The sequence below is a fragment of the Pelodiscus sinensis genome, chromosome 6 (genome assembly GCF_052426305.1).
Source record: "Pelodiscus sinensis isolate ZL-2025 chromosome 6, ASM5242630v1, whole genome shotgun sequence".
In the NCBI taxonomy this organism is placed as follows: Eukaryota; Metazoa; Chordata; order Testudines; family Trionychidae; genus Pelodiscus; species Pelodiscus sinensis.
Window position 1 is genome coordinate 109,559,721 of NC_143057.1, and position 20,678 is coordinate 109,580,398.

Sequence of the window (20,678 nt, forward strand, 5' to 3'; positions counted from 1 at the left end):
ATAAGAGGCCAGGTAACCCAGGATCTGGAGCATGAAGGGAAGTGCTGGGATTTGGGGCAAGAACCAAAGGGGCAGGTGCAAAGGGGGTTTAGTAGCGATTAGGGATGTAAAATCCCATTTAATTGGTTAACCAATTAAAGGGGGACTGGGTTGAGGGCTCTCACTGCGGACAGGGGCTGTTCCAGCCATGCTGGAGCACCCTTACTACAACGCATCTGGGTCAGGTCTGCTGCTGACGGGGGTTGCGACAGTCGGACAGGAGCACCCCCCAGTGTGCTGCTACCTGAGCTGAGCTGGGCTGGAGCATCCCCCTGCCTGTTGAAGGTGGGGACCTGTTGCAGCTCCCACTGGTTAACCAGAACCAGTAAGCCTTACCTGTTAAGAATGAGGCTGTAGAAACAGTCCTACAAAAGGAGACTGATTAATTTGGTATGTATTGTATACCTGTGCTGGTCTTTCGTTCAGCTTTGATGCAACCTTGAAACTTAAAAGTCTGATCTGCTTTTCAGGCAAACTAGCAAATGTTGGTGTGGTATGTGTGTGTGGAGAATGTACCATTAAATTGTATGTGTTCATTAATAAGGTCTGATGAGAAATAGGGATGTAATAGTGTATGTAGTCGATTAACCGGTAACCAAAGCTTATAGGTTAATGCTGTAGACTAAATGGATTCCCCCCACCCCCAGTCCAGTAAAATTTTTTAGCAGGCTGGCCAGCAACCTGGCTCAGTCCTGGCTTGCAATCGGTCTTGGACCTACGTCTGCTATGGCTCTGCATTTAAAATGTATTAGGAGCTGGGTAGGCAAGCAGCCCAGCTCAGTTCCGGGTTGCGCTGGGTCCAGGAGCTGAGACCTCCCTAGATGGGGAATTTACGAGGTTATTTGACTATTCCATTAACCAATATTTAACATCCCTAATGTGAAATTGACCTCTGCCATCATGTTTGAGTGACTCTTGTTGCACAATACCCCAAATTAAGTAGAGAGTGTGGGTTGTGCCCACGAAAGCTCACAATACCATCTACATGTTTTGTTAGTCTTTAAGGGGCTACTAGACTATTCATTGTTTTTTGTTTTGTTTTTTTTAAAGCAACAAATGGTCTGGTAGCACTTTATAGACTAACAAAACATGTAGATGGTGGTATGAGCTTTTGTGGGCACAGCCCACTTCTTCAGATCTGATCTGAAGAAGTGGGCTGTGCCCACGAAAGCTCATGATACCATCTACATGTTCTTCAGATCTGATCTGAAGAAGTGGGCTGTGCCCACGAAAGCTCATGATACCATCTACGGCTGTGTCTAGACTGCATCTCTTTTCCGTAAAAGGGATGCAAATTAGACACATGGCAATTGCAAATGAAACGGGGATTTAAATCCCCCCCGCTTCATTTGCATAAACATGGCTGCCGCTTTTTTCCGGCTCGGGGCTTTGCCGGAAAAAAGCGCCAGTCTAGACGGGGATCTTTCGGAAAATAAAGTCTTTTCCGAAAGATCTCTTATTCCGAGAAAAGACTTTATTTTCCGTAAGATCCTCGTCTATACTGGCGCTTTTTTCTGGCAAAGCCCCGAGCCGGAAAAAAGGGGCAGCCATGTTTATGCAAATGAAGCGGGGGGGATTTAAATCCCCGCTTCATTTGCAATTGCCCTGTGTCTAATTTGCATCCCTTTTACGAAAAAGGGATGCAGTCTAGACACAGCCTACATGTTTTGTTAGTCTGTAAAGTGCTACGAGACCATTTGTTGTTTTTTTCTGTACAGAATAACTCCACTACCCCCTGAAGCTTCTGATTGTTTAAGTTTTTCAAAATTAAGTAATCAACCAATAATGGTTGATTGAGAAGCAATTGGTATAACTGATACATTTAAAAATATATGTATATGAAAATTGTGTATATTATGTCCCTGCTTCCTATCTCTTGTGTAATATTTGTTTTTAGGCCATGTTTTTGTAATTGGATCTGCTTAGGTGTATTTTTGCACTTGCATGGTGTCCCAGTGAAGTTGTAAGGCCTCCACACAGACACATGGATCTTTGTGAATCTGATGGCAAGCATCAGGGCCTTATGCCCTGGTTCTGTGTATATTTACACATATTCTCAACATTACACTTGGGATGTTAGGATGTAAGTAAATAGCTAATTGTGTAGTCCAGGGTTTCCCAAACTTTTTGACATGGGGACCAGTAAATCCATTCACGAGCTCTTGGGGGACTGGGAACATTCATTTGCATATTTGCATATTCATTAAGTAAATGATGAATATTCAAATAAGCTGTTTCTGGTCCTCCCAAAGCCCCCAGTGCCAGCTTTAGCAAAGCTTTTGATATGGCCACGCACAATATTCTTGCCAGCAAGTTAGGGGAATATGGATTGGATAAATGGACTGTAAGATGGATAGAAAGCTTGCTAGACCAAGGTTTCCCAAACTTTTTACTTTAGTTGGAACCTGTTTTTTTCAGTACTGTTTTTTGCAGCCCAAAAATATAAATGATTATAAAAAAGAATTAAAAATGAATAAATGTTCAGTGTTTTACCTGGCTGCATCCTCCGCCCAGCCTGGGCCAGGGCTTGGGGGACCCGGTGCTGCAGGAAGTGGGAGCAGGAGCAGATTGGGGGTAGGATATCTGGCTAGGATGCAAGGAGGGCTTGGGTTGCCAGGTGTCCAGTTTTGTACCTGACAGTCTGGTATTTGAGGGTTCTGTCCAGGAAACAAATTGAGAAAATACCGGACACATAAAATGTCCGGTATTTTCTAATTAGGTAAGTTTTATTATTATTAGGTGTATCAGTCCGTAGCTGCGAACTGCCTGGCTGGTAGATGTGCTCACACTGCGTGAGTGTGACTACCAGACAGGCAGTTCACAGTTACTCGAGGGAGGGTATTGGGGGGGCAAAATGGAATCCCCGGGGCTGGACTCACTCGTGTGCCCGGGTCTCCATGTACCCGGGTCAGTCCTGCTTCCCACCGGCCGATTTGCTCCCCCCTTCTCTCCCCCCCGCTTCTCCTCTGGATCTCTCTCTTTCCTTCCCCTGCTGCCCCCGTCCAGCCCTACTTCCAGCGGCTGGTTCCCTCCCACCTATCTTCCCCAGCCAGCCCCGCTCTCCCAACCCTCTCCCAGCTGGCCGATTCTCCCCTGCTTCTCTTCCCGATCTCCCCAGCCAACTCTGCTGCCCCATCCAGCCCTGCTTCCGGCAGCTGGTTCTCCCATCTTCGTCCTCCCGATCTCCCCCATCCAGGCCCCCGTCCCTGCCCCCCCATCCAGCTCTGCTTCCCCCACCCGTCCGCCCCCCGATCTCCGCCAGACAGTTCCGCTGCCTCCATCTGTGCTTCCCAGTGGCCTGTTTCTCCCACACACATACCTCCTTCCAGCCCGCCCCGCTTCCCTCCCGGAGGCCTGGTGTGTTTTTTTCCCAGGCCACGGCCCATAGTTTGGGAAACTCTGCTGTAGTCGATAGAATTTCTATCAACTTCATGATTAGTTGATAAGGGAGGAAGCTTCCTGGAGTTACCCCGTGGCTGCGGCTCTGCAGTTTAAATGTAGCAAGAACTGGGTGGGCAAGCAGCTCAGCTCCTACTACATTTAAACTCCGGCTACATTTACATTGGCATGATCTTGCGCAAACACTCTTCAACGCAAGAGTATTTGCGCAAGAGAGCATCTAGACTGGCATGTGCCTTTGCGCAAGAGCGTCCGTGCCAGTGTAGATGTGCTCTTGCGCAAGAAAGCTCCGGCGGCCATTTTAACCATCGGGCTTTCTTGCGCAAGAAATTCATGTTGCCTGTCTACATTGGCTTCTTGCGCAAGAACAGTTGCACAAGAGGGCTTATTCCTGAGTGGGAACATCATATTTCTTGCGCAAGAAGCACTGATTTCACACATTAGAATGTCAGTGTTCTTGTGCAAGAACTCCCCGCCAGTGTAGACAGGCAGTATGTTTTTGCACAAAAGCGGCCGCTTTGACGTAAGATCGCGCCAATGTAGACACAGCCTCAGAGATGCAGCAGAGGTAGCTCTTGGACCTAGTGATATGCAGAGCAGCCCCTGCCCACGGCGAGCCTGAGCCTGCCGTGGGAAGAAGCTGCTTCGTGGCAGCCTCCCTTGCTTCCCCCACCCCTTCCTTTTAAGACAGCTTCTCCTAGCACCTGCTCCAGCAAAGTGTGGGGAATCCCAAGTAGTTGACTTCACTACTTGATAAGCCTAGACTACTTTACTTGCTTACATCCCTACTTACACACAAGAGTAGTCGTGCTGAATTAAAGTTAAGTGTGTGCTTAGATGCTTTACAGGATTGGGGCCTTAGACTATAAGCTCTTTTTATTTGGGATTGTTTGCATGTGTGTGTGAGAGAATATCCGTTAACAAATTATGGGTGATACAAATCTACTATACATTTGAGAGAAGGTCTGTCTGGTCTACCTGTATGTCTGTCTGTCTGTTCAAGAACTCCTAAACCATAGGGGCTAGGATCAACAAATTTGGTATACAGCTTCCTCTTATCATAACTAGGGATGTAAGCGAGTAGTTGAGTAGATGACTATCGGATAAGCTAGGACCCGTCCCCACAGATTGGGGCTGCTTGACCCGGTGCGAGCCCAGCCTGGATTTTACTACATTTAAAATGTATATGCTTATTGGGTAGTCGAGTTGACAACTCATCACCCCTGCTGCCTTTGGGGAGCAAGAGCCACTGTTTCAGTGGGGCGGGGAGGGCAGAGCTGCAGCGTCCCGGAGCCAGCACAACTACATTTACAATGCCTAGCCGTAGCTGGGGTAGCTTCCAGGGCCAGTGCAAGCCAGAACTAAGCAGTCCTGGTTTGCACCGGCTCTGGGATACTGTGGTGCACTCTTACAATGCTTAAAATGCAAAGCTGCAACAGGGTTAGCTCCCGACTACTCCATCAACTACTCAATTAGTTGATTAACTGCCATTTAACATCCCTAGTTTATGGTGAGTCATACTAATCAATATTAGTAAACAAAAATAATTTTCTCACTTTTTCCAAATAGTCTACTTTGTGCATTTGGCAGTACTTTTTTGTATAGTTAGTTTAGTTGTTTCTATCTTTATGGTTGATTTTTCAAGTTTGTTTGTGTGGGTCTTCCTTACAACAACAGGCTAGAGAAAAACATTTTTAAAATTAGTCACCTGTGACTATGACACCACAAAAAATGGTAGGGAGACTTAGGAGCAGGTATAGTACCCAAAAGTACTTTAAAACTCACTTTTAAAAGTGACTGAATTTCAAGCTAAGTCTTATATGCTTATTACAGTGCTATACGATCAATATCAAACCAAGTGATTCAGTGTTGAGTTCTAGTCATAGAAAACTTCAGTATAGCTTTATTAGGCTAACATCTCTTTTTCTCCTAAAAACTGTAGGTACCTGACAGGAAAAGTTGATTTGGAATTTAATATTCGTATCTTAGCTAAATAATAACTCTGCTTTCTTTTCTTTAAAAACTTGAGGGAGTGATGGAAACAGTCTAGATAATATGTGTTAGTATTCTGTCAATATAATTTAACATATGTATATAGTTTAGGTGATGCTAGAAGGGAAGCTGTTGAAATGGGTGCAATTTGTAATTTAAATATGTGGTAAAGCTTTCCTTAGAAAAAAACAAAAAACATTTTTGTAAAAGGTTCAAACAGCATGTAGTTCTTGGAATTTCACACAGCTAAATATGTCCAATGTATTGTAGTTTTCTATGTGGACCCTATCAAAAGAGATGCACTATTTTAATTAAATCATAGCAATATTCTCAATTGATGCCTGCAGTGTGTAATCACTCTATAGTTGGTTCAACAAAGCCTGGGACATCCTTGGTATAGACAAATTTGCTTTTTTACTTTACTAATTCTCTACTTGTATTTTCTGTGTGTGCAATATACATGTGTCCAGAGCAGACCCTTACTTATGATATTGTTCATACATTATGAGTTCATATTACTTTTTCCTGTTGATTATTTCTCCTTATTTTTTCCATATGCACATAACCTTTCTGATATTTTAATAGCAAGTTTATATACAGAAAAAAGTCGTAAAAACAAGTATATGTGCACACATACATGTCTCGTTAAACATTCTGACGCATCGTGTGGATACTGAGGCAAAATACTTACAGAGGTTTACATTTCTGTTTAGCTTTCTGTGTGCAAGCTAGGGATGTAAGCATATAAAAGCCAGCTCCCAGCATGCACCACCTCCCCAGGAGCTGGCTGCCACCCCATAGTGCTGTCTCAGTATCAGAGGCAGCAGTAGCAGGCAGAAGCCAGTACATGTTGGGAATAGGGATGTTAGCAAGGAGTCAACTAGTCTACTTCTTATGCTTCTCTGGTAGTCAGCTGGAGTATTGACTACTCACTTCCCCGCTTAGTTTGCGGATGACGCTAAGCTGGGGGGAGAGGTAGATACTCTTAAGGGCAGAGATAGGGTACAGAATGACTTAGACAAATTGGAGGATTGGGCCACAAGAAATCTGATGAGGTTCAACAAGGACAAGTGTAGAGTCCTGCACTTGGGACGGAAGAATCCCAAGCATAGTTACAAGCTGGGGACCAACCGGTTAAGTAGTAGTTCTGCAGAAAAGGACCTGGGGGTTACAGTGGATGAGAAGCTGGATATGAGTCAACAGTGTGCCCTTGTAGCCAAGAAGGCTAATGGCATATTAGGTCGCATTAAGAGGAGCATTGCCAGCAGATCCAGAGATGTCATCATTCCCCTTTATTCGGCTTTGGTGAGGCCGCATCTGGAGTATTGTGTCCAGTTCTGGGCCCCCCACTACAAAAAGGATGTGGACGCATTGGAGAGGGTCCAGCGGAGGGCAACCAAAATGATTAGGGGACTGGAGCATATGACTTATGAGGAGAGGCTGAGGGACTTGGGTCTGTTTAATCTGCAGAAGCGAGGAGTGAGGGAGGATTTGATAGCAGCCTTCAACTTCCTGAAGGGAGGTTCCAAAGAGGATGGAGAGAGGCTGTTCTCAGTAGTGACAGATGGCAGAACAAGGAGCAATGGTCTCAAGTTGTGGTGGGAGAGGTCCAGATCGGATATTAGGAAAAACTATTTCACTAGGAAGGTGGTGAAGCACTGGAATGGGTTACCTAGGGAAGTAGTGGAGTCTCCATCCCTAGAGGTGTTTAAGTCTCAGCTTGACAAAGCCCTGGCCGGGTTGATTTAGTTGGAATTGGTCCTGCCTAGAGCAGGGGGCTGGACTTGATGACCTTCTGAGGTCTCTTCCAGTTCTATGATTCTATGATTCTCCCCTCTTGCTGCCTCTATGAGAAACAGCAAGGTGGTGAGGATAGGAGCCGGTGCTGCCTCCCACCCCTATCACTATCAGAGAAAATGGGGGTATAGAGGAGGCTGCTCTGGCAGCAGCCCCTGTCTGTGTGGGTCCCAGCGGGGAGCTGCCTCTTTCTCCCTGCAGACAGGGGCTGCTGCCGGCAAGCAGCCTCTGTTCACGGTGGTCAGCTCTGGCTGCTGCGAAGAGGGGTGGTACCAGAGCAGCCTCTGTCTGCAGCCAATCCTGGCTGCTGCAAACAGGGGCTGGTGCTGAACAGTGGCCAGCCCTGGCTGCCATGAACAGAGGCTGCTCCAGCACCAGCCTATGTTCGTGCCGGACAGGACTGGCTGCCACAGAGACTGCTGGACTCAGCACGAGCCGGCACCAAGCAGTCCCAGCTCGTGCTGGTCGGGGATGCTGCACCTCTGAATTTTAAATATAGTAAGAACCTGGCAGCTCTTACTACATTTAAAATGCAGAGCCGCAACACGGGTGGCTTCCAGATTAGCGTGAGCCAGGACTGCTCAGTCCCGGCTTGAGCTGGCTCCTGTAGCTATTCCGGCTGAGGCTATGCAGAGCAATCCTTATTGACACAGTTTGTTTTGACTACACAATTAATCTACTACATGATTAGTCAGACACTGTAATTTAACATCTGTAGCCACGAGCTGGCTTAAAAGCCAGTTTCCTATGCACACCAGCTCCCAAGGAGCCGGTTGTCGCTGCGGGTGTGAGTAATGATGTAACTGCTGTGTTTTTACATTTCAGCATCCCTATTGCAAGCAGTTTTCTATAGAATATAGTCTTTGAATAACACAGTTGACATTCTAGATAAAAATCTATATATTATGAAATAGTGATGTATCTAAAGATATCTGGAGTTGGGTAGCTTGAAAGATCTAGGAGACTGAAATATTCTTAAGTTGATGAGATTTCAATTAATAGCACCTTGGCATGCTTCTCGGATGGTGGAGACTAATGTTAACTGACAGATGTGGTATCCTTGGGGGGGGAATAGCTAACATATTGGAACACAGTACATAATTAGGATTCTTCAGGGATCATCACATTTTCAGGAAATTCTACAATTCCTCTGTAAATCCTTCAGAAATTAAACTCCAAAAAGGAAACCCAGTTCATCCAGACTTTTTTTTAAAGCCATTGACTAAAGGAGTCATGTGTTCGAGTGCTTTAGTTTGATGGTCCATTCTTATCATTTTCCACTTCTATTATTTTTGCTTGGATAAGTACTTGACAAGTGACTTGTTTCTAATTTTATATGTTCAGAAGTTTTCTGGCTGCTATGATAGAAAACAATGATACATTTTTAATGAACAGAATTACTGTTTTAAAAATAACTGTGTGTTGCACATGTATGTACAAATTAATAAATGGTGGTGGACCAAAATAACTCTGCCAGTCTTAGGAATATTTCAAAACTCTGACAATCCAGTTTCCTACTCATGTCCTATTCATTCATGTTCTCTGGCTTTTCTTTCAATTTTTGTGCCCACTCTTTAAATACAAGATCTATTTGAATCCATTTAGAGAGTTTTTGGCTTTCACACAAAGTACAAATTTCTGTGATTCAAGGGTGCTATCTTTTTGAAGTTGGAGGATGACAATTGGCTACTCAACTTTGGAAGCCCCAGGGGCCACCATGATATTCACAGCACATGCTGAGGGACGCAATTTAAGTGTGGTTGCATATACATGCAAATATTTATGCAAATAGCTTCTTTCACACTGACAGGCATAAATACAAAGATTAAGCCTTAAGCCGCGGCACTGGACCCAAACCCGTGGCCAGTGTGAGCCAGTCAGCACCTCTCACGCTCTGCTGGCTGCTTAGCCTTGTGGGCACTTCTCACAGTGCCCCGGCGCTGCTGGCACCTTCTCCCTGGGAGCTAGAAATGATGACTCCCTGTAACTGTCTGTTCTGCCAGCCCATCTGCTTGTATCTTTTAATGCTCACCCTACCTGGGAGATGCCTCGCTGTTGTGGAGCATGTTCCCAGAGGAGGCTATGTTCAAAGGATTCCACCCACAGGCTGTGTGTTGAGCCCCACGAAAACCCAAACCGCACTGTGGGCCTCAAACAAACGGGCTGCATGTGGCCCATGGGCCACGTATTGTGTAGCCCTGCTCTATTGTTATAGCAGAAGAAAGATTTTACTATATTACACTTTAAGATAGTACTTACAAAAGGAACAGTGAAAGTGGGTTACTCTGATGAATTTACTGAAGCACTTAAGGAAGATGAACTTACTGAAGCACTTAAGGAAGTAAATTTTGGGAGGATAGGAATTTTTTTTTTATAGAAGTGTAATTTAAACAAGCAGTATAGACTAGTTTGCTCGGAACAGCTCTTCATCTTCTGTACTGTCTCTCGCTTTGGGGTCAGTCCCTTTGAAAACTACTGTTCTTTGGCTGCTTTCTATAACAGCTACTGGCTTCTTTTTGAATCATCCTTGTAAAAAATGAATATGTTTTCAATTAGAGCAATATGTCCACACTAGGGACATTAACAAACATGCATTTGTGTAAATGTGTAACCGCAGGTTTTTTTTTTTTTAGGGGTTACATCTTTACACGCAGAGGGCCAGGTGGGAGCTGGTGCCCATGGAGAGCTGGCTTTTAAGCCAGTTTCCCCAGAAAACCGGCTCCCTCCTGTCCTCACGCACTGCTGCCCCTGGGAGGGGAAAGAGCAGACAGCCATGGGAACTGATGTGCGTGGAGAGCCAGCTTAAAAGCTGTGTACCAGTGTGCATATCAGCTCCTGCCTGCACTGCTGCATCTGATACAGAGGCAGCAGCATGTGGGGGAGGGAAGGGGAGGAGCAGCCCACGGGACATGCTTCAAGCTGGCTCTCCCTAAGCACCAGCTCCCACCTGCCACTCCACTCTGCTGCCTCTGTTGGAGGTAGCAGTACGGGGGAGGACAGAAAGCTCTGCGAGAGCCAGCATGCACAGGAAGCTGGCTTAAAAGATAGCTCCCCACAGGCACTGGCTTCTGCCTCACCTCCACCCCCCGCTGCCTCTGATACTGAGGCAGCAGGGGTGTGTATATAACTTATTGCCACTAGATATGTTAGGAAATGAGTAATTAACTAATCGTGTACAGGCAGTCCCCGGGTTACGTACAAGATAGGGACTGTAGGTTTGTTCTTAAGTTGAATCTGTATGTAAGTCGGAACTGGCGTCAGCTGCTGCTGAAACTGATCAGTTTCAACCACGTCTGAATCTGGACGCCAGTTCTAACTTGCATACAGATTCAACTTAAGAAACCCAGGCGTCCCAAAGTCAGCTGCTGCTGAAACTGATCAGCGGCTGATTCCAGGAAGCCTGGGGCAGAGCAAATCTGCCTCGGGCTTCCTGTAGTCAGCCGCTGGTCAGTTTCAGCAGCGGCTGACTTGGGGACGCCTGGGGCAGAGCAGCTGGGGTGCTGCTGGGTTGCTCCAGTAGCGCGGCTCCTCGGCACTACTGGAGCAACCCAGCAGCACCCCAGCTGCTCTGCCCCAGGCGTCCTGATTCAGCTGCTGCTGAAACTGACCAGCAGCGGCTGAATCAGGACGCCGGGGGCAGAGCAGCTGGGGTGCTGCCGGGTTGGTCCGGAGCGGCGCTGCGGGACCAACCCGCCAGCCCCCAGCTGCTCTACCCCAGGGGTAGGCAAGAAAAGCCTGGTCTGCTGGGGGGGGGCACTATCTGCACCCTCCCCCCCAGCAGACCAGGGAGACGGGGGTGGCGGGACCGCCCAAGTCCTCCACGGCTTTTCTCCGTCTCCCTGGTCTGCTGACCTGGGAGACGTGGAGCAAAGCCGCAAAGCACACGGGCAGCGGGACAGTTCAGGCACGCCGCAGCTGTCCCACTGCGGGAGTGCTCCGAGGCTTTGCTCCCCATCTCCCTGGTCTGCTGGTCAGACCAGGGAGACAGGGAGCAAAGCCTTGGAGCACGCCCGCAGCGGGACAGCCCAAGCGCGCCTGGGCTGTCCCCCTGGAGGCGTGCTCCGCGGCTTTGCTCCCCGTCTCCCTGCAGACCAGGGAGACAGGGAGCAGCTTTTCTCGCCTCGGAGGACGGGGGCAGTGGACCGCGGCGCATCTGGGCGTCCCGCCGCTCCCGTCCTCCGGGGCGAGAAAAGCCCCGTTCATAACTGCGGATCCGACATAAGTCGGATCCTCGTAACTCGGGGACTGCCTGTAATCAATAGAATTTCTAATCTACTACATGGTTAGTTGATAAGGGAGGAAGCCTCAGTACTGGCTCTTGCCTGGTCCGGGGACTACTCCTCTCCGTTGTGGCTCTGAAGCTTAAATGTAGTAATAGCTGGGCAGGGGAGAGGGGAATGCAAGTGGACAACTACTCGTTTATATCCCTAGTTCCCACACTATTTACAGATGTGCTACAACTGATTTATTGGGAAAAAATGATGAATTATGAAACGATCCTCAATAGGTCCTCTGTTATACTGTAAATAATTGATATGCAAACTACAGATAAAATATTTTAACTGATTCCCAATATGGATGTGATAGTGTATTTATTTAAACTGTTAACCATGAGCCTGGGCTCATCAGTTGCCCATCATGGTTACACGCTAGGACACCCCTACCTCTGTATCACTGTATCAGAAACGGGGTGGGATGGAGCAGATGGGAGCTGGTGCTGGCTTTTAATCATCAGCTCCACATAGCCACCTCTTCCTCTCCCCAATCCGCTGTGATATGGAGACAGCGGGGGAGGGGAGGGTGTGCAGACGGGAGCGGGTACACATGGGGAGCGGCCTCTTCCCCATGTGTGAATGTGTAACATGTTTTCAAAGAAAACGCAATGCTTTTTAACACCCCTAAGTCTCAATGTGCTGAAACACAACACATTGCAATTGTAAAATATGCTGAGGTACTTACTGTTATGTATTGCAGTCTGCAGCTTAGACAAATACAGTAATTTTTCTGTAACTTATAACTGTGAACGTCTCTTGGCATAGACATACAGAGAAGTTTAATTATTAATTTGTGTAGCTTGGGCAGCAGTAGACATTTGACTCTTTGAGCTAGATACTGAACAATGATTTATGAAAAAAGTTATTTTAGGTCATTTTGTGAGTTACTGAAATAACTGACAGATCATTACGGGTGCTGGCTTGAAAAACCACTGTAGAAGAGAGCATGCTTTTGAAAACTTCAAAACTGAAAATTGCTCTACAAAAAGTAGAACACAGACTTTGCATTATATTTTAACTTTCTTACCTGAGTTTAAACCATGTAGGGCTTCAGCCTGTAAGTGGTTTTTACATGGCTGACAGATAGGGTATGTCTACACAGCAGCGTTATTTTGGAATAACTGACTTGATTCCAAAATAACAGTACGCATACACTAAAAGCCATTATTCTGAAATAATGTCGAGCTGGAGGACTCTTACTCTGACTCATGGTAACCTTCATTTCATGAGAAGTAAGAGAAGTCAAAGGAAGAGTGTTTTTTTTTTTTCCTTTGACTTCCTGCTGTGTAGACAGCCCCAAAAACCAAATTAAGCTATTTTGACTTAAGCTATGCAATTGACATAGCTGAAGGTGTGCAGCTTAATTTGACATTAGCCCTGCTGTGTAGAGGTGCCCATATATAGCAGCTAAGATGCATCTGCTCTCTAATAACTCAATTACATTGGACAAAGGTCTGCAAAGGGAAACTTGATCACATCCTTGTAGTAAAATCCTGCATTCATTTAGATTCTTGACAGTCAGTTAACATTATTTCTTCTAATGAGGCATTTAATCACTGACCTCATAAGTTAATTTTTTTGTAATTCCATAAAAAACCTTAAAAAATGTTAAGGCAGCACACAATTAAGTAGTCCAAAACTAAAGCCTGCAGTGTTACATGAGAACCCTATATTGTGTTCTGTATGAATAGCTTTTCTGATCCTTGAAATTGCAGGATGCATGATCCTAAATGTAGGTATCTTTCACCCATATTAATAGGCCTTGTTCCTAGGGAAATAGTATTGAGTATTTTTTTTTCAACCTTAATTCATTTTTCTCCTATGCCTCTTGTGCATATGGAATAATGCTTTTTATTTTATTAATATGTTATATTTCTTGGATAATAGCTCTAAGTTTTTTTCCATTATGTTTACATATGTAGTATCTAGAATCTTTTTCATTACTTAACCTGGCCCCTTCCAAGGGGTTTTAGACTGATAAATGTATGGAGGAGATGATAAGAAGAGACTGCCTATGATAGCTAGCAGCAGATGTGCCTATGATAGCTAGCCAGCAGCAATGACTGGTGATGGGACTGTAGAAAGGAAGGATTTTGAATTGCTATAGAGAATTCTTTCGCAGGTGTCTGGCTGGTAGATTTGGCCTCCTGTTCAAGGTAGGGATGTTAAGGACTAGTCAACTAGACAACTATCCAATAAGCAAATGCTTATCAGATAGTCGACAAGATAGTCGTCTTGTCACTTCCCCTATCCCTATCAGATAGAGGCAGCAAGAGCGGAGGAAGCGGGGGTACTTCAAAGCAGCAGTGGCACATAGACTTTAAGGTCAGAAGGGACCATTATGATCATCTAGTCTGACCCCCTGCACAGTGCAGGCCACAGAATCTCGCCCACCCTCATGGACCTCAGCTGATCTTGGGCTCCATCCAGCATTTCGAAGTGGCAACGCCGCACTGAGCCTGGGGTTAGCTGGGAAGCCCCCACCTGATCCCGGGCTCCCCCTGGCATTTCATCTTGAAATGCATAAGAGCCCCTCTTGTACATTTCAAAGGTGGAGTGTGCAAGTGCCTATTGACTAGTCGAGTTGTCGATGGAAATTCCATCGACTACTTGACTAGTAAATTAATTGCTAGTTAACATCCCTAGCTGAAGGTCAAGAAGAAATACGACCTCATCCCGCCACCCCAACTATATTGGCAGAGACCCTATTTTTTCATTTCCTCTGCAGCCCTGGGGCATGGATCACTTGCAGATTTAAATTAGTGTAAGTGGTGGATTCGCTGTAACTTAAGTCTTTAAATCATGATTTTAGGACTTCAGTAACTCAGCCAGAAGTTCGGGATCTGTTACAGGAGTGGGTGAATGAGGTTGTGTTTTGCAATGTACAGGAAGTCAAATTAGGTTATCATAATGGTCCCTTCTATCCTTAAAGTCTGTGTGTGTGATGGGTGGGAAAATGAATGACGAAAAACCAGAAGTGGGAACACAGTTGTTAAACCTTCATCAATATACTGATAGAAGGAAGACTTTGAACATTAAAATGTTTGGAAGCCTCAGAGTAAGACTGGACTTACCTTGCTTTTATTTATTTATTTATTTATTTATTTGTGTGTGTGTGTGTGTGTGTGTGTGTGTGTATTAAATAATAAATTAGAGAGTTTGTGTGTCTGTCCATCTGTTTGTGAGTCCGTTTATTCAATAATTCCTCCTAAACAGTAAGGCTACATCTAGACTGACATGATTTTCTGGAAATGCTTTTAACGGAAAAGTTTTCCATTTAAAGCATTTTCGGAACAGAGCGTCTAGATTGGCACGGACGCTTTTCCACAAAAGCACTTTTTGCGGAAAAGCGTCTGTCGCCAAGCTAGATGCGCTTTTCTGCAAAAAAGCCCCAATCGCCATTTTCGCGATCGGGGCTTTTTTGTAGAAAACAAATCCGAGCTATCTACACTGGCCCTTTTGTGCAAAAGTTTTGCGCAAAAGGGACTTTTGCCTGAACGGGAGCAGCATAGTATTTCCACAAAAAGCACTGATTTCTTACAGTAGTAAGTCAGTGCTTTTGCAGAAATTCAAGCGGCCAGTGTAGACAGCTGGCAAGTTTTCCCGGAAAAGTGGCTGAATTTCCAGTAAAACTGGCCAGTCTAGACACAGCCTAAAAGCTAGGACCACCAAATTTGGTATGCAGCTTCCCCTTTTCTTGGTATAACCAAATTCTGATCTTGCTTGAAAATATAAGGGTATGTTCCTGGAATCTGATTGTTTTCCATAACACAGAAAGGCGGGGGCTGAGAGCAAGGATAGCTATGCTCCGCAATGACCACTGGGGACAGCTAGCCCAAGGGACATTATACTGCAGAGTGACCTCAGGGTGGCAGTCGCACCAGGAATAGAATGATCAGCATAACATGTATTAAGATCTCACTATATTATGGGCCACTGTCCACAAGTAACTGGGCCCCTATCCCAAGTGCCTGCCGGGGACAGGCCATGCAGCCTCGCCCCTGTTCCCAGGAGCTGGTGGCCAGAGCTGGGCACTGCAGCCCCCCCAGAGGAGCTGTGGTGGGAAGGGCCAGCAGCTTGTAGCACCATCCTCGCTGCTACAGTCAACACTGGGGAGCCCCCCAATCTTCTGCCCTCTACCCTGTATCTCTTCTCCCTGCCCTGAGCTCCCCCGCAATCAACCCTCTGCCCTGATTCTTGCACCCACCACTATCTGCACTGAGCCCCCAACTCCTGCACCCTTGACACCGCCATCTTTCTGCCCTGAAGGACCCGAGCAATGCTGGGTAATTCTTTTAGTTAATGTATGTTTCCCACCTTCAGATGAGCAGAACAACATGCTGCTTTCTGTTAGATGAGGATCCAACACAGGCGTGAGCAAAATATGGCTGGCAGGCCAGATCTGGCCTACCAAGCTACTGGATCTGGCCCGTGGACCCTGCAGGGAGCCCCAGGCAGGCTTCCCACTTGCCTTGCCCCATCTGCATGCTGCTCAGAAATGTGGCTGCAGAGTGTTTTTTCTTTGGAAACTGTGAGTTAGGAAGAGAGTGGGGAAACATTAGGAGCTGCTCCTGCCCCCAGCACAATCCCATTGGCTGGTTTCTGGCCAGAAACCGGCCAGTGGGAGCTTCTCGTTTCAATAATGGGCAGCCACAAAGCACAAGCGGCTCCAGAGCACATGGCTGCAGCCTGTGTGGGAGTGAGGCAGGCAGCAGTGTTCCCTCTGTGCTGTGTGGCAGCACAGCTTCACAGGTGATTAATCAGCCCTGCCCAGTCAGAGGCTCAGGGCTCTGTGCATGAAGCTGACTGACTGGGTGGGGCTGAATAATCACCTGTGAAGCTGTGCTACCAAGCAGCTTAGAGGGAACACTGGCTGGCAGGGAGGCTGATTCAAGAACGGGCTGCTGGCTGGTAAGTCTCGTGGCCAGACCCTGCCTCTGGCACCCCAGTCCCTCCCTTGCCTACGCTCTGTCCCTCACTCCTGCCCTCTACTCCACATACCCAAATCCTCTTCCCCCATCCTGCGCCCGAATCCCAGATCTGGCATCCCAATCTCTGACCCAGGTCAGACGTCTCCTGCCCTTGCTCACAACCCAAATCCCTGTACCCTCTCCTGTACCCCAATTCCCTGCGCCCAAGGTGACAATCCAACTTCCTGCACCCCAGTCGAGTGCCCTAGGTCACGACTGCCTCCTTCACCCAAACTTGATCTGTTCTGCATACAACCTCCATCCCAGACCCTGTACCTTCTCCATTAATATAATGGCCCTTGACCACTTTCCAAATTTTTTGAGTGGCACCCTTCCCCCATCAAAAACTATTGCCCGCCACTGATCTAAGACATTGTAATGCTAGTTTTTGTCAGCAGCAGATTAGACTGTTGCAGCTGATTATCTGGGAACAAGCATAACCCCAACATAGAAGCTGCTGCTGATGTAGCTGAGTGGCAAGTCTCCTACTCAACAGTAGGTGACATGAAGGATTGTATATATGATCCAAGGTTTCCAAGACTGTTAATTTCCAAGTTTGATGTCCTGGTTCTAATCTGCGGGTCTGTTAATGGGTTGGTACTTAATTCCCTCTGGGATAATTTCTGTGACCCACTGAAATAATTGCACTGCACAGTGCCAATACAGTTTAAGATGCACAAGAAAAGACTGTCAGAGCTGGGGCAGAGTAGTCTTGCCATAAAGATCCCAGCTATACAACTTCTTGCCAGAGGACATGCAGCTCAACTCATAGTTGTGTTCAATTCAAAATGTAATGTTCATCTTTTGCCTCCCTCCCCCCCCCCCCCCAAAAAAAAAGAAAAAGGGGAAAAAAGAGGCAAAGTCTTCCTAAAAAGTTGGTATGAGGTGGGAAAGTGAACAGATGGGAACAGCTTTTGGGGCTTTTATTCCCCTCTTACATAACTGTATTGTTTAGACTCTAAGTGATACTTACCCTTCAATTCATTTGTTAGGGTGACTTAAAAAAATCAGTATTAGAAAAATGAGATAAAAAAAAATTACTAATTCATATTCTTAAAAGTGGGGTCACCCCCATGGATTTTCTCACAGAAATGCTTTCTAGTTTCCAAGATGCAGCCATCTGTTAGATTCTGCTTTTAGTCATCTGCCTGGGCTAAACTAATTCCGAACATGATGTTCGGAAAAGCTTGCTATTTTCCTTTGCATCAAACAGCATTTCAGATAGTCCATCTAAAACGGGGACTTTTTATGTATCAGTGCATTGCACTGCAAATGGAAGAAGCAGGCCATTTGAATGGATGTATAATACTCTGACCCCATAGCAAATAAGTATGATATGTTTAGAAAAGCTTCAACAAGAAGCTCTTCAAAAACAAGAACTCAACATTCATTGTTGCAACCTGCTATGAATAAATATTGTAATCTGAGAAAGCAAGAAGACTATATAGCAGAAATGAGAGCCATTTATAAAGTACCTCTGAAACAAATCTGAATGCTGCAGATTTTAAATTAACATTATGAGAATTTATATTGTAAATATACTTTTTATTTTGTGACCATTACGCTAACTGAGAAAAGCATAGTTTTGAGAGTTATAATCCCTTTCCACACAGTGCAGTTTTGAAGGCTCAGAAAGCCAGATTCTGTTCTTTCCCTTCCCTTCAAAAGTTTTCAGAACATTATTCTTAGATTGTGTTTAAAAAAAAACAGTTTCTACTAAAAGGATAATGAACAGAGAACCTCATCTCTCTAGAAGTAAAGATGTATTTTGGTCTGAATAATCAGTTAGATTAAGCACAGTACTTACTGTCCTTAAAATAACTTAAAATATTATAATGAAGTGCTACCAATTTAGATACCTGCCTATAAACTTAGGAGCATGATTTAAAAAAATGGTTTATAGTTAGTTCAGCTGCAAGCCCAGGTTTTGCAAAATCTCAGTTCAGTTTTTATAAATTGTGCAGTGCTCTGCTAAAACTTTAGCTGAGTTAAGTAGCCTAGAAATTAACATTTACAACACCAGCTCTTATTACTGTGTATAAAACATTAATTACATTTGGAAGTAATGTTTTTAATTAAAACTGCTATTTGAATCTGCAGCAGATAGTTCATTAGAAAATAAGGTTTGCGTAGCAGTATGTAAATCTGACATACAACTGTAAAATCAGTATGCAGCTTGCTGAGACACTAATTTAATTATCAAAAGTTTACAAGGGGTAACTTATATTGTAGCCTGCCAAACTATATCTTTTCCTATTCTATCCCTTTTTCTATATTTGAATAGAAATGCCAGTAATGCAAGGTTTGCAGGACTTGATTTGGCCTGTATGATTTAGCTTTAGCAGTAGCGTAGTGTGATAAGTAAGGGTTAATTATCTTTTAGAAATTATATATCCTTAATATCTTTTTAGAAATTCTGAAAGACCTTGTGTCGAAATTTTCAGTTGGGTAAGTACACAGATGGGGTCTGTCATTCGTGAGGCCTAAAATAAATCCAAAACTGCAAAACCCAGTTTACTAACATTGTGGATTAAGGAAAAGGGAAGAAACAGGCCCCCTCTATCTAACTGCAAAATTCCTGCTTTTTCCATGTTTGGGAATGAGTCCAAGGGAGGGGGGAGAATCATGATTTTATTCATGCATATTCAAAACATGTCTGAATATCACCACCCAATCAAGTATGTGTACCCACAAAAATCTTAGGGTGCAGAAATCTGGTTTTAGTTATTAGAAGACTGGTCATTATGATGCAAAAAGAGGAATAAAAGCTATGGGAATAGGGAAGCTTGGGGCTTGAGCACAAGATCTAGCTTCTTCCTCATCAAGTATATCTTTCTTTCATTTAAGCTCTTTGCTTCCCCGTACTTATTCTAAGTCTTTGCTTCTAAGTTTTCCATACTTCACCTTGCACCTAAGTTCCGCAAGCGGAGGGAGGCTGGTCCTTCTACACTCTGTCTTCTTGGAGAAGGAGATGTCAGTATGGTATTATATTAGGTAATTCTATCTGTATAGTTAGAGAAGTACAGTTTATATAACCAGATTTTGTTAATGTTATCCTCAGAGGTGATTGAATCAATCTGTGTAATTGGTGCTGTATGCTTTGTTTTCTTTGCCATCTTAATACCTGTTGTAATAAAAATTGTTTTAATTTGGTATTATCCTCATTGTGAGCGTGGCTGCTGTTGTGGGTCCCCAGATCCACCCCCAGAAATAGCTTTATAGCTTTCAACTTATGTGACCTGGGTAAGGAAGACTAACACCTAGAACCTTCTAGTCAGATTGGTGAGCCTTACCCACATACATTCTATTATACTTCTCCCCCAGGCTATAATATGTAACTAATGCCTTATCTTCACTAGGAAAATGGGTGCATGTAACAGACCAACCAACACTTGGTAACACTGTAGTATAGACAAGGCATTTATTGTTTTTAATGTGTGCCTAATGTGTTTTAATTAATGTGTTTTAAAACTTGTCTTGTCTACACTGGAATGATAGATAACATGTTGAAAATACACCATTTTCCAATTGTAGAAATGACCATGGGGGGCTACATTGTATTCTATTTCATGTAAGTTACATATGTTCAAAGAGAGTTTCTCTTGGTAAAAATTGAATTGAGACTCAAATAACAAAGGTAGATTAGAGCTCATTATGATTTTAATTCAAGAATTAGATTTGGAAAATAGGCAGCTATAAATCATTGCTATGTCTTTTTTAATATCTAGGCAAATTGGAGAATAACAGCTTGATTGTACTAGATAAAGACGCATGTTTTAGTTAGCCATGTTATAAACAGTAGGCAGTTACTCTGTAATGCTTTCAGTTTTTTGTGGAGCTTCAAAAAATAAACTCTTCTGGTATGCCAGTATTTTATTATGTGACTTCCATACCAGTGGTGTATGTGTAAAATTGAAATATTACAAGTCATATTACAAAAGAAAAATAAGCACATACATTAGGTTTTTTAATAGTAAAAGGTTTACCATGGGAATGATTGTAAACAAAGCAAGAACATATTGTCTAAATACTTTATTTTGCAGTGCTTATGGTTTTTTGGCTTATTAATGTGTTGAGAGCTTTTTCAACAAATTCTCCCTGGAAGAATAAAATTAAGTATTGCTTAAAAACAAAGTGAAGGGCATGCTTGAAAAGACTGAAGGATTATCCTGAAATACTAATACAAGATGGTAGAGTTTTCCCCAGC

At 44.5% G+C, this 20,678-nt stretch overlaps 1 protein-coding gene across 1 annotated transcript in view; it reads left to right on the forward strand.

The window, feature by feature from the left end:
• GOLPH3 (golgi phosphoprotein 3) overlaps positions 1-20,678 on the forward strand; it is a 51,557-nt gene that overhangs the window by 1,055 nt on the left and 29,824 nt on the right. The window lies entirely within an intron of this gene.